General features: G+C 36.4%; 1 protein-coding gene across 6 annotated transcripts in view; it reads left to right on the forward strand.

Annotated features, from left to right (window-relative positions):
* LINGO2 (leucine rich repeat and Ig domain containing 2) overlaps positions 1-15,083 on the forward strand; it is a 1,273,527-nt gene that overhangs the window by 461,722 nt on the left and 796,722 nt on the right. The window lies entirely within an intron of this gene.

The raw sequence follows: 15,083 nt of genomic DNA on the forward strand, positions 1-15,083 counted from the left end.
TAAAAATATTTCTTTAGAATTTTTACATACCAAAAGTTAAATTTGTACTACATTTTTTATGATTATATGTTAGATAATTATATCTACCTACTTCTTTATTAATACCATCTTTGATTTAATGTTTTTATTTTTGTGTGTATGTGGGTAGGTTGGGCATACATCCAATGGTGTTCAGGGCATATTCCTGGCTCTGCGCTCAGGAATTGCTTCTGGCAATGCTTGGGAGCCATAAGGGCTGCCGGGAGTTGATGGAACCTGGTTTGGCAGTAGCAAAGCAAGTGGCCTACCTGTCATGCTATCTCTCCAGCCCCTACTTAACTTACAGTTGATAATACAGTATGTCACTGTCATTGTCATACTATTGCTCATCGAGTTGTTCGAGTGGGCACCAGTAACGTCTCTCATTGAGAGACTTATTGTTACCGTTTTTGGCATATCCAATATGCACGGGTAGCTTGCCAGGCTCTGCCGCAATACAGTATGTAACATCTTTATTTATGCCTTTCAGATTATACTTCATCTAAATATTTAAGGAAAACCTTTTTCAAAAAAAATATAATTAGACATATGTTCTCTTAATGCATTTATAATTTTTCCCATTCTTCTACAGCATTCATTATAAGAATAACAATAAACCCATTAGGAATGTTACAAGTAAATTTTAAACAACTCATAGAGAAGATAGTGTGATTTTTTTTCATAAAAACTCCAGGTTAGTAAGAAGAATGTATTCAGGGTAGTAATCTAATGAACAACGGAAAACGTTTGGATGCTTCCCCTCTCTCCAAAAACAGTGTTTTAGTAATGAATCATTGTATAACAATGGTACGTTGTTTTGACATGTGTCATATTTTTTATTTCCTTTTTTTTTGTAGTATCATCTTTAATGACATGGAGTCTTAATAAGGAGAGGTTGTTGGTAAAAAAATTATAATTGGCATAAATTATCTTAATAAAATGATTCTCTGATGATCATTTTCATCCTTATAATTTATTCATTTTTCAGAAAATTTACAGTGCATATCAAATGCAGGCAATGCTAAGCCTATGTAGCATGAAATACCATCTGCAGAAAAACTTTAATTTAAGCAGAGTGTATAATTAATTAGTGTCCCCAAATATCTCTATTCTTTTTTTCCCCTTTGAGTAACATTGGAGATATTGTCAATATGTTTAGCATTAAGTGAAAAGGAATTGGGGAAGCTCCAGTTTGAAAGCACCACCTTCTTTCCCAACAAGTGTTCAGGCATCACAATCAAGGCAAATGAAGAATTTAATTACATTGTTAACATTCTAAAGAATGATGATTCTTTTTCTTTTGTGGTACATAGATAGCTGCCAGTGACTACAAAGTATCAGTGAATTGATATTTATAACTGCTCTCCCAGAAAGAAAAATAGTTGTATTGCTGAGAGAGAAATTGCATTCATTTTTATGGTTTCTACTTAAATTTCCTATCAGAATACTTTCTTCTGATATGCACCATCTAATTATCTGTATTTTTAAAACTTTAATATAATTTTTTAACAATTGCTAACATTTTAGAATTTTTTTGGTGCTTAGCATTTAGAAATTTACTTTTATTTTTTCTGGTTTTGAGTGCACACCTGGTGATAGTCTGCATGTACTTCTGACTCTGCACTTAGGAATTTCCCCTGGTGGTGCTCAGTGGATAATATGGGATATCAGGGGTCCAAACTGGTCTGCTCCCTGCAAGGCAAGTGGCCAACTGGCTCAACTATCCCTCTGGCCCCAGAAATTCACATTAATCCTCATCATAACCCTAAGTAGGTCTCCTGGATTTTTTTTTTCATTTTACAAAGGTAAAAAGAGAAGCAGAGAAAAGTATAAGAACTTTTTCAGGTTACAAAGCTGGCATATGATTAAATCAGGACTCAAACAAAGGCTGGATAAATTCAGACCTCACCTCATTATTGCTACCACTCTCTGTGCTTAAGAAATGCCAGGGTGTGTCAGGGGCAGTACTTGGTTTTTTTGTGTGTGTTATTCCATTGATCTTATATCAAAGAAGTAGGTTCGTTAATATTTTCTTTCCATAGACAAGAAAGACGAGACTCACAGAAGTTCAATAACAGGCCTTGATAAATCTCCTTTAGAAATTTAATATTTGAATTGAGCTTATCCTTTTCTTAAAGAATTATTTCTTAACTTCATTATTATCATAATATATAGTTTGTATATAATCTTTAAAAATTAACCACTTTAAAAATAATATTATTAATTCATTATAAATGATCAAATGCTTTTGAAAAAGTTTTATTAACTGAATCTAAATGAACTTCAGAGGAACATTCCTATAGTGTCTGTGTATTAACATTACTCAAATATATAACAAAGATTCTAATATTTAAAGACTTCACCAAGGGAAGAATTGTAAAATGAAATTAATTAATGTGAACAAGTATTCAGTTAGGAAAATTATATACTTCATTTAACAAAATTTTGAAGAAGTAAGAAAATATTTATATTTGACATAGAGATGTAGTTGTTCAATTCTTCATTACAATCGATATTCATAACTGAACTCAATATCTATAATTTACCTTTAGATAAATATGAGAGAGATTCTATTATTGATCATCAATAGTCAGTGTCCAAAATGTTGCTTCACTGGTTATCTTGTTAGTCTGTATCCTTTTGAATTTATGCTTAATGGAGATAAATTTTTTGATAGTTAATTATTTATATATTAATGATGGAATGAATTTTAGACTTACTGAGTCCAAAATCCATTAGGAGTCGACTTCGTTTTGTTAAGGTGAGGGGTCAGGGAGATTTCTCAATTGGCTAAATGCATGTTTTGCATGAGGGAGGTCTGGATCGGATACTGATACAGCATGGCCTCCCAGACTCCTCTGGGAAAGACACGCCCCCCAATCCCAGAGCCAGGGAATGGTAGGCTGTGGCCACCAAACCAAACAAACAAATAAGACTGTAAACTGTAAAACTGACTTTAGTATTTCTTTTTTTTTTATTTTTTGGGGGGTCACACCCAGCAATACACAGGGGTTACTCCTGGCTCTGCACTCAGGAATTAGTCCTGGTAATGCTCAGGAGACCATATGGGATGCTGGGAATAGAACCCGGGTCAGCTGCGTGCAAGGCAAACGCCCTACCCGCTGTGCTATTGCCCTAGCCCCAGACTTTAGTATTTCTAATTCTATTTAATAGTTCTTTAACATAAGCATAGCCAGAACTATATCTATGTTAACTTTTTTTTGTACTATCTTTAAGGACGTCATTAGTATTTGCTCTATAGTGTGGTAAGGGGAGGAAACGCTGTAACATACAATGTAAAAATGATTTTTGAGTGTCTTAGAGCAAAGCAAAATTACTAGAAAAAAGTTTAGTTTATTTCTGTCATAGAAATTTATGATAAATGAAGTTATGCTGTGCTAAGTAAATTTTTATTTGCCTGAAAACTGTATTTTACTTTTTTGCTTCAGAATTTATACCATACAGATATTTGAAATAAGAATAAGCCCATTTACAGCAGCAATTTTTGAGTATTATAATTAAATATTGTCCAAAAAATTTCTTAAAATATGAAGCTGCATCAAAAATTGTATTAATCAATTCTATAAAAACAAATGAAATGTTTTTATGATGATAAATTTAAATTCATATTTAGGCTAAATTATTACATTTTTGGAATTTGTTTAAGAGAAATATGGAAATGTAGAAATCCTTTAAGTCAGTAACACAATATTTGTCATTTAAAATCTAAGACAGAGTTTATCTTTCTTATTTCATTTACTTCATTTAACGTGATGTCTTCCATTTTCATTCACATTACTGATAATTGCATGATTTTTATCATTACTTACAGCTGTTTAGTATTTCATATATATATACACACACCACATCTTCATGATTCATTTTTCTGCCTTTGGACATCTAGGTTGGTTCCAAACCTTACCTATTGTATTGAGTGCTGCAATGAATAATGGTGTGCAAATGCTCTTTTGAATGGATGTTTTTCTGGGATGGGGATAGATTCCTAAAGTGGAATTGTTGAATCATATGGGAACTTAATTCTGAGTTTACTGAGTACCTACCATACTGCTTTCGGTCATGAAATTTGTAGCAATATGGGTGGAACTGGAAAATATAGTGAGGTAATCCACAAGAAGAAGGATAAACACAGGTTAATATCTCTTATATGTGGTACTTAGAATGACTGGATGAGGGAAAGCAATGTTTTAGAAGTGGAAGGCCCAGGTTATCCTACTCCAACCAGAGTATAGGGAGGAGAGGGAAAGAGAGAGTGTATTTGTGTGTGTGTGGGGGGGGGGGTGGTTGTCGAGGGGAAGGAATGAGGGCCAGGTCAGGAAATTAAGCTATAAAGGTGGTAGAAAGGAATGATAGATGTAAATATCCGAACTGTGGAGTCAACACTGAAATCATGAAAACCAAACTTCAGCAACCAAACTAAGAAAGATGTCTGTCAACAGGGCAGGCTCAGGGATGAGGGTGATGTGATTCGAGGTTGGGTTGAATATGGGAAGAACCTGAGGGCATTGATGGAGGGAACTTGTCCCTGGTGGTGGAATCAGTGCTTCAATATTGTATGTCTAAAACTCAACTATGAATAACTTTGTAAACTATAGTGCTTTAATAAAAAATATGATTGGACAAAGACAGCAAATTGGGTAGAGCACTTGCTTTGCACATGGCTAATGTGCGTTCAATCCCTGGCACCTGATATGGTCCCCTATATACTCATGAGCACTGCCAGGGCTTATCCCTGAGCACAGAGCCACAAGTAAGTCCTAGGTACCACAGGTATGGCCCAGAAAATTAATAAACACACATTTTTATTTATTTATTTTGTTTTTTAAATTTTTTGTTTCATTTATTATATTTTATTTTATTAGTGAATCACTGTGGAGACAAAGTTACAGACTTACAGGTACTCATGCTTACATTTCAGTCATACAATGATCGAGTACCCATCCTTCCACCAGTGCCCATTTTCCACCACCAATGGTCCCAGCATCCCTCCCACCACCCCCACCCTGTCCCCTTCACCACCACCACCCCTCCCCCTGCCTCTGTGGCAGGGCATTCCCATTTGCTTGCTCTCTCTTTTTGGTTGTTGTGGTTTGCTACAGAGGTATTAAGTAGGCAACTTGTTCGGTATATAGTCTATTTTCAGCCCGCATCTCCCATTCCTAGCGGGCCCACCTAGCACCCTTTGCTTGGTGGTCCCTTCTCGATCTGAGCTGCTATTTCCCCCCAGCATGTGAGGCCAGCTTCCAAGCTGTGAAGTAATCCTCCTGGTACTTATCTCTAGTATTTTGGGTGTTAGTCTCCCATTCTGTTACTTTATATTCCACAAATGAGTGCAATCTTTCTATGTCTGTCCCTCTCTTTCTGATTGATTTCACTTAACATGATACTTTCCATGTTGATCTACCTTGACTTCATGACTTCATCTTTTCTAACAGCTGCATAGTATTCCATTATGTAGATGTACCAAAGTTTCTTTAGCCAGTCACTGTTCTTGGGCACTTGGATTTTTTCCAGATTCTGGCAATTGTGAACAGTGCTGCAATGAACATATAGGTGCAGATGTCACTTTTACTATACTTTTTTGCATCTCCAGGATATATTCCCAGAAGTGGTATTGCTGGGTCAAATAGGAGCTCAATTTCAAACACAACTTTTTAAATTAAACAAAATCTAAGACAAAATACCAACAAAATATATTTGAAAAAACATATTAAAGCTTTTACTTTGAAAGATTCAAGACCCTTCGCAAAAGCAGGAAAAGTTTAGTATGGTATAGAAGAAGGTTAGGGGCTAGAAATTGGTAGTTATCATTGTTCTCTGTGGATCCATTGCTTATTAATCTGAGAAATCTTTCAAATGTAAATTACATATTATTAATAAGTTTTACTCAAATTCATTTATAATAGGGAACATCTTATTAAGTTTGTACTCAAATTTATTTCTTAATAGGGGACATTTGTTGATTGCTGTGTTGATCCAAACATTACTCTTCTAATCCCTGAGCACAGAGCCAGAAGTAAGCACTGGATACAATGGGGTGTGGCTCAGAAAACAAGACAAAACAAGACAAAACAAATTGTTTTAAATGAAACAAACTCCAAGACTCTGAAGTTTTAGAACTGGAGTGATAGCACAGTGGGTAGGGAGTTTTGCCTTTCACATGGCCAACCCAGATTCAATTCCTCTGTCCCTCTCAGAGAGCCCAACAAGCTTCTTAGAGTATCCCGCCCCTACGGAAGAGCCTGGCTAGCAACCTGTGGCATATTTGATATGCCAAAAAACAATTACAAGTTTCACAATGGAGATGTTACTGGTGCCCGCTCAATCAAATCAATGAACAACGTGAGGACAGTGCTACAGTGCTGAAGTTTTAAAACTTCAGAGATGTGAGAAGCATATGATATATGTTTATATATATATACATATATATATATATAAGCCCAGATATATGCAAAGCCTGGATACACGATCTCTATAGGACCAACTTGTGAGACTTCCCCATAGGCAGCCAGAATAATACCTGGCACATCATAGGCAGAGAACACATGTTCTTTACTATAAGCTATAATCAGTTTTCATTGGTTCTCACTGAGCGTCTACCAATAAAGTAACTTATTTTTATAATTTAATAACCAGGAATTAGTGCTTTGGTTGTTTAAGCATCATACATGCAAAATTAAAATTCAGAGAAGTTCTAACATATTTGAGCTGCATTTTTACTAAAGATAAGGATATAAGTCAGAGAGATATCATAGGAGTCATAGTACTTGCTTTGCATGTTGCTGACATTGGTTCAATTCCCTGCTTCACATTGATTCCTGTGCAAATCATCAAGGATCCCTCCTAAACAAAGAGCTAGAAACAGTGTCTGAGTGAGCACTGCTAGGGGTGGTCCCAAAACCCCTGCCACTGCAAAAAGAAAATAAAAAAGAAAATGTTATATTTTCGACCTTATTCTGAGTCTTATATATTCTATTATCTATTTATTGTTGTGCTGGCTTCTGTCTTCACTCATAACAGATTGACATGGGCCACAGATTACGATATGCAGGCATAACTCAAAACATTAGTCACTTTTTAAGCAGGGTGACTATGTTGCCCTTCTCGCCCTTCTCCTCAGAGTCCCCTTCGTTTATGTTTGATCTTAGCAATCTTGCTGGGTTTGTCCTTGATGAACTCACTAGATAGATCCTGATGGAACCCAAAATCTGCTTGTCCTATGTGATTGCCTTAGCTTGAAAAGTCTTCTTATCCTGATTCAAATCCAGAGGATCTTTGACTGTTCCTTATGCTAAGCAGTTATGAACTAATAACTCACTGTTTGTATTCATAATTTCTTTTCATGGCATTTTAATTCTTTACCTCTTTTCATGAGCAATATGGATAGAAATATGACATATTTTGTTACTATAGTTATAATGTCTGACACTGCTTAGATATAATCTGAAACCCAATGTTATTGTGACAGATACTTGATTACATTTCTTCTGCAAATATGTGACTGCTTAATATTCTCTAGAAACTTTTTGACAGTTTTTCTTTTTTAAGATATGATATATATTTTTTAACCAGCAGTAAGAAAGCAGATGTGATAATTAAAAGAATGTGGTTACAGAATGTAGATTTCAAAACAATGTGTTAAGATTATTCATCTTTTTAAAGACTTACAAGCTATTTAAGTAGAGGGGTGTTTGTTATTAGAAAATATAAGCTGTCAGAAAGGAACGTAGAAGTTTCTTAACTCATAATTTTACAATGATTCATAATGATTATTAAAAGTTTATTTAAGTTAAAAACTTTATTATACTAACTAGTAACTATATTCATAATTTGAAATATGCACTAAGCACATTAAAGTGAGTAAAAGATTCTAATGCATCCTTCATTAGATGTTTGTTATTTCAGTACACATGAGATTATTTTTATAGTTTTAAAATGAATTTTAATGAAAATAATATCTAATATTAATTTTAATATATACTAAATAATGATATTAATAAATATTAGACTTTACTTGAATTTCAAATCAATTTGTCAGTGACAAGTCATTTATAGAAGAAAATATGAATCCCACATTTTATCCTGCTTCCTACTCCTTTCTCATTTGTCTCCATCATATCTCTTAAGTTTCCATTTTTTAAATGCATAAAAGTGACCTAGAAAGAGACTATGGTGACTTCCAATGTATAGTGAATCTAGAAAGAGTAAAACTAGAAAGACCCAGAGCATCCCAGATGTCCACAGAAAAAAAAATGGACAGACCAGGATATTCATACAATGAAGTAATACTTAGAAACCTGAAGCAAAGTGAAATACTATCAATGAATTATTACAGAAAACTAAACAGAGGACCACATACAATTTCCTTCAGTTTAGGTGTAATTCTACAATAGGCAAAATAAATCTAAATTGTTAAAAATTACAGAGAGTAGATGCTGATGGGGGTGGAGTGGAACTTACTGAGAAGGAAGAGAGGTCAGTTTTGGAGTATATATATTTATAAATATTATAAAGGTATAACCATTCATATAACTCAGTGGTTTTGATTACAAATTTAAATGAAACTTTGTCAAAATTTAGTTAAGGAGCATTTTAATGTGGAGTTAATGCAAAAGTAAAGTATAGTGGGGGCGGTGGGAGTGTTCTATATTAAAAATAGTCAATAGTTTACATATATGATTATTTACATGGTATATGAACTTAGGAAAAGCTCAATACATCAGAATATGTGTTTCAGCTATTTCTGGGAATATCTGAGATAGTTACATTTAGTGTAAATCTGTTTCAAAAATATAGACAATGTATGTAAATTTTCTATATCTTTACTTAGTAACAGTGTTTAGGACATGATTGACAATCTGTAAAATTGTTCATATTTTCTTTGACCAATAATTAATAAGAATGTGAACGAATACCTTTAACATATTGCAGCTAAATGCCTTTTGGGAGAGGAAGTGCAGCATAAAAACATTATTTGGGACGAGCACAGGTTAACTAGAGTAGTAATTTATATATACATATATATATGACAGAATAGATAGAGTACAGGAGTCACTACAAACCCACTGAAACTCTCAGATTTAAAAGAAGTAGAGAGAAGTCAGGCACACAAGGTTACCTATCATAGGGTATTAGGTTAGAATGGGTAGAACAGGAGGACATGCACACTAGTATTTACCTCTAACCTGAAAATTACAGAAGGATGGTTAGAGACTGGCACAGAAACAGCACTGAATGTCCAAAGTGCAGTTAATGTCACCATCAATTTTCTACAGCATTTTTTGATGTTGGATTTTCCGGTAAGTAATATAACCTTTATTCTGGTGAAAATTTACAGAAAGCCAGTGTAATGTTATCTCCTTAGAGTCAAATATGACTTGTGTCATTCTATATATGACCTAGATATCCCCTAGATCACCTAGGGTATAGAGAGAAGAAAACATGGCTGGAATAAGTAAGCAGATTTTTTAAATAATTTTTTTCTAAATAAAGGTTTATAGTCAGTGAACAATGGAAAGCATATTTTAGGTTTCTAAAACCTGAGACCAGCCTGTGGGAGAGATATATGGGTAACCAAGAAATCACCATTTTAAGTAAATAGTCATTTTTCGTGTAACATTAAGGACATCTTAAGAGTCACTATCACAAGTAGTAATCCTTAGAGGGTTGCATCTTCTTGACTAACTTTTCTATGGATCTAGCAGGTCTTTGAAAATCTTCTTCCATTCCTGATTTCCCCTAAAGCAACAGCCTTAGATCAGGTTCTCCTCAAAAGTAGATTGTGTGTATGGCTTTACCCAATGGCATCTAGAGATAGACAGCTAAGTAGTTTCTGTGAAGAATGTAACCTTTTATATCAAGGTTATGAACACCACTACCGATTGCAGTGGAATAATCATTAAGCTAGGTGTAATTTAAACAAGGACCACAACAGCGCAAGGTGATAGCCTAAGAAATGCTTGAAGGTGTTTGGCATAATGCTGACTTTTTCAGAGGAAGACCCTTAACCCCAAATGTTTTTTTGTTTTGTTTTGCTTTTTGGGTCACTCCTGTCTCTACACTCAAGAGTTACTTCTGGCGGTTCTCGGGGAACCATATGTGATGCTGGGGATCGAAATTCTGGCTGACCCACTCTGCTATGGCTCCAGTCAGTACCACCCTGAATGCTCCCTATCCTGCCTGATCTCAGAAGCTAAGCAGGGTCAGGGTGGGAGGTCACCCAAAATTTGAATGTAAGAAATTTGTTGAGCTTCATCTTTCCTAAGAGCTGCATAGTATTCCACTGTGTAGATGTACCAAAATTTCTTTAACCAGTCATCTGTTCTAGGGCACTTGGAATGTTTCCAGATTTTGGCTATTGTGAACAGTGCTGCAATGAACATATAGGCACAGATGTCATTTCTACTGTGAAATTTGCTTATAAATGGATAGACATGGAGAGTATCATGCTAAGTGAAATGAGTCAGAGAGGGACAGGCATAGAAGGACTGCACTCATTTGTGGAGTATATAATAACACCACATGAGGCTGACACCCAAGGACAGTAGATACAAGGGCCAGGAGGATTTACCCATAGCTGGAAGCCTGCTTCATGAACAGAGGGGAGAAAGCAGATGGAATAGAGAAGGGATTGCTAAGTAAATGATGGCTGGAGGAATCAGTCAGGATGGAAGATGTGTGACAAAAGTAGATAACAGAACAAACATGATGACCTCTCAGTGTCTGTGTTGCAAGCCATAATGCCCAAATTAGAGAGAGAGTATGGGGAATATTGTCTGCCATGGAGGCAGGGGGAGGGTGGGAAATGGGGGTTATACCCGGGATATTGGTGGTGGGGAATGTGCACTGGTGGAGGGATGGGTGTTTGATCAATGTGAGGTTGTAACCCAAACATGAAAGCTTGTACCTCTCATGTTGATTCAATAAATTTTAAAAAAAAGAAATTTGTTGAGAGGCACAAGAAAAAATGGAAACGGGAAAAAGCAAAGCAAAGCAGTACATGAATTGTTATGCTCAATGTTCATCTCTTTTCACTAAATGCCTTCCTTGTAGAGCAAAATAATTATAACAACAATAATCTGGACACTTTTCACCATAGAATATTTTCCATATTCAGTTTCTATTTTGATTGCTTATATGTGCCAGAGTTGAGGCTATAGCTGCTGGCACTGCTAAATTAGTCACTTCTTTACAGCCTACTGAATGTGGACTTGACTTGTTAGTGACAGTTAGGGAGGAGGTGGGTAGGATGATAGCTGGGGGACGACCCCTCCAAAATAGAGTATCCCCAAGAGGAAAATTTCACATGATGATGTTTCAAAGCAATACAATAATGTGAATAGATTAAAAACAAAATTATTCCAAGTCCCCTTCCATCCTGATACACGACTTTTTTTTTTTTTTTTTGCTTTTTGGGTCACACCCGGACACCAGGCAATGCACAAGGGTTACCTCCTGCCTTTGCACTCAGGAGTTACTCCTGGGGGTGCTCAGGGGACCATATGGGATACTGGGAATAGAACCCAGGTCAGCCGTGTGCAGGGCTAACATCCTACCGGCTGTGCTATTGCTCCAGCCCCAGATTTTTAAGGGAACTCTCCAGGGGAGGTATTTTGAGTGCCAATAGGGTCACCACGGATAGGTGGGCGCCCTCCCTTTCCTATGCATGTTTCCAGCCTTGGGTTTGGCGGTGGACTACCCAGCCTCTAACTGGGCAGTCACGAATGCGCCTCCCAAGGATGGTGCTGAGGGGCCCAGGACACTTCTCTCTGTCCACTCCACCATATTCTACCTGTGAGGAAAAGTTCTCAGAGGGATCTTGGCCCGCCAGGCACGTATGACTGTCGGAGGGGGCTTCACACCATCAGGCTTGCAGGATCCCGAGCACTTTGGGGAAGGGGACTCGGCTGACCACGTCTTCTAGCACAGGTGAAGTGTGCCTCCAGGCCCAGGTGCTCGGAGCCTTGGAGGAAGTCTTTGTCTTTCCCATCCACAAAAGGTTACCCCATTCCTCTGGCCTCTCTACCTGGCCACTCCTACCCGGGTCCTGCTCTGTGTCTTGTTCAGGGAGCGTAAACCCCAGCTCTGTGATGCCTACTTGGTTCATCAGCTACATCTGTGTGTGTCAGGTTCTTAAGGAGACACCGATTTAGATTTTTCTGGACTGTCTTTCCCCTCTCCCAGACTTGCGGCTGAATCCTGATGAGTTCTGAGTGGGTGCTCTCTCCCCAGAAGTAGGACGCCCGGATCCTCAGCTAAATGTTACATGCAAATCAGCTGTCTTTCTGGAATTGGTCTTTGTATATTAATTGCTTGGATGCATTTTCCAGCCGAGGCAATAGCCCTGGACAGCCATGCTGCCCCTTGTTGGGCGGAGCTCTGGGTGTACGTCTTCCTTTTCCTGGTCCAGCAATCTTGGGCTGTAGCCTCCAAGTCACAGGCTCTGCCCTTAAAATTCGGGTCTCTTTCCTGGAAACATAATATTGGTGCCTTCATCTCTAGAAAACTGGGTTTTGGATACATATTATATATCATGTTCGTTGTGGCCTTTTGTCCGCAAAGCAAAAACATGCTCAAAGGAGTAATTTATTCCTCATGTCCATGACATGCTTCAGAATGTTTAGTTTTCTGTTGGGGGTTTATTTGGAAAACATCTTTCTACAAGATGTAAAACTATGATTCTCTGAATATAATCCAAATCATTCCAGAAGTAAATGTTTAATTTTAGTTTTATATAACAAAGTGGGTATACTATTTTTATCGTCGAAAAAGAAAAGTATTTAATTTTTTTTTGTTGTTGTTTTTGGGTCACACCTGGCGATGCATAGGGGTCACTCCTGGCTCTGCACTCAGGAATCACCCCTGGTGGTGCTCAGGGGACCATATGGGATGCTGGGATTCGAACCCGGGTAGGCCGCGTGCAAGGCAAACGCCCTACCCGCTGTGCTATCGCTCCAGCCCCAAAGTATTTAATTTTTAAAAAATGGTCACTTCTAGTTTATTTTTTGTCAGCAAGACAGAAATACTACGTATATCTTTAATGATTTTTGTTTGTTTTGTGTATTACCTTTCATAATACAGTCAACTTATTTTCTAAATAGTCTGCCTCATGGAATATTAATTTTTTAAATGCTCTGATTTTTTTCTTTTCAGGTATAACTTTATTTTCTCCGATCTTATTTTTTATTAATATTTATTGCGCCTTTCTGTTCATCTTAAAATGATGATAGAGTCATTGAAACTACTTGTTTCACAGAATTGTATTTTTTTTCTATTCAGGGCTTAAATTTTTAACTTTACATGAATATTTCTCTTTCATTTTACTTTAGAACCCTGGGCTCAACAATTTTTCTGTATCTTTAAAGATACAGATAAAGATTTTTCTGTATCTTTTAAAATTTTTTTCTGGTTGTAGAGAACTCCCACTCTCAAGAGGAACTGATGGTCTTTATTTAAGGTTAGGGTAGAGGAAAGCTTTTGTTTGTGAAACACTTCTTCTCAATTCTTTCCAACTTTAATACTTCCAATATGCCTTTAGTAACAGTTTTTTTTCTGATATTGATCTGTCAAGGACATTTTTCTGAATTAGTTCTGCCAGTCATATTTCCTTTTCTATGTATGTAAGTTTTCTTCTGTAATAGTGATTAGGAAGTTTCATACTAATCAGTGTTGTGTCTGTTCGTCAGTTCAGTGTTGGTTTATCACAAGGAAATGAGAAGTCTGTGTTAAGTGTGCCTTTCCTGGAGTTCACAGGCTTGCTTTGCACTCCTAATTTCAAGTTTCAGAATGGATGCAGACATAATAAAGTTTCCTGAGTGAGAGACTACTCTCTCTCTAGGTCAGAAACTAAATGTGATTTATCATTTTTACCCTTGGACAATAAACATTATTTCTCGGTACCTACTCTTTTCTCTTCTGCAAAAACAGGTGCAACATATCATGTCTCACAGGGGTGTAAAGAGGATTAATGATTTGCTAAGGATTTAACCCAGTAGTTGGCATGATAAATACTCTCAAAGCAGTTGCTGATATAATTATGCAGTACAATTTTTTCACTTTACAGATGGGAAGTTGACACCCATAGTTGGAATCAGATCTAATCTCTGACACTAAGGTCTACATTTAAACAATGAAGTAGTCTAATTTTTCTTGTGTGTATATTTTTATTGGTATATATTCACATATCTGTGTATAATTATATGCATGTTACAAATAGAATATCCTATTTGCATTTTCTTCATACTCCTATTAGAAAAAAATGCTTACCTCTGTTTTAAAATGTATTTCAAGGTTTATCTTTGTAATGTTTTTTGATAGTTACCCTTTTTCTATATACATATCTTTGTTTTTATTTGGGGAGGAATCATACACGGTGGTGCTCAGGGCTTATTCCTTTTGTTTTGCACAATGATCTCTGTTGGGGGTGCTCAGGGAACATTTATTTCTGGGGATTAAGCTGGGGTCAGCCATGTGCAAAGGAATGCCTTAATCCCTGTATTATCTCTCTGTCCCCTGAAGCTTAAGTTTAAGCTTATTATTTTGTCTTATTTCATAATTTCCCTATGGGGAGCTTAAATTATTTGCGTACCTAAAAGTCATTTAAGAGGAGGATTGAGCCCAGGGTTTCACATGTGCAAGACATGTGATCATCTATTGAGCCTCATTTCTGGCCCTAAAAGGATTCTTTTATTGTGAGTAATTCTGAAATACTTATAATTAAGATTGGCCAATTTCTGAGTAACTGTTTGTGTTCTGCGTAAGTTGCATCTGAATTGTTTTAAACATATTTGTAGAAAATCTAGAGAGAATCAGAATCTTTTAAAGGAGTCTAGGATTCAGGATTTTTAAATAACTGCCTTAATTTTGTTGATTTTTTCAATATGGAAAGTATCATGTTGAGTGAAATGAGTCAGAAAAAAAAAGACAGACATAGAAAGCTCACACTCATATGTGGAATATAAAATAGCAGAATAGGACACTAACACCCAAGAGTAGTAGAGATAAGAACCAGGAGGTCTGCCCCACAGCTTGGAAACTGGCCTCATATG

This window comes from Sorex araneus, chromosome 1, assembly GCF_027595985.1.
Source record: "Sorex araneus isolate mSorAra2 chromosome 1, mSorAra2.pri, whole genome shotgun sequence".
Classification (NCBI taxonomy): Eukaryota; Metazoa; Chordata; class Mammalia; order Eulipotyphla; family Soricidae; genus Sorex; species Sorex araneus.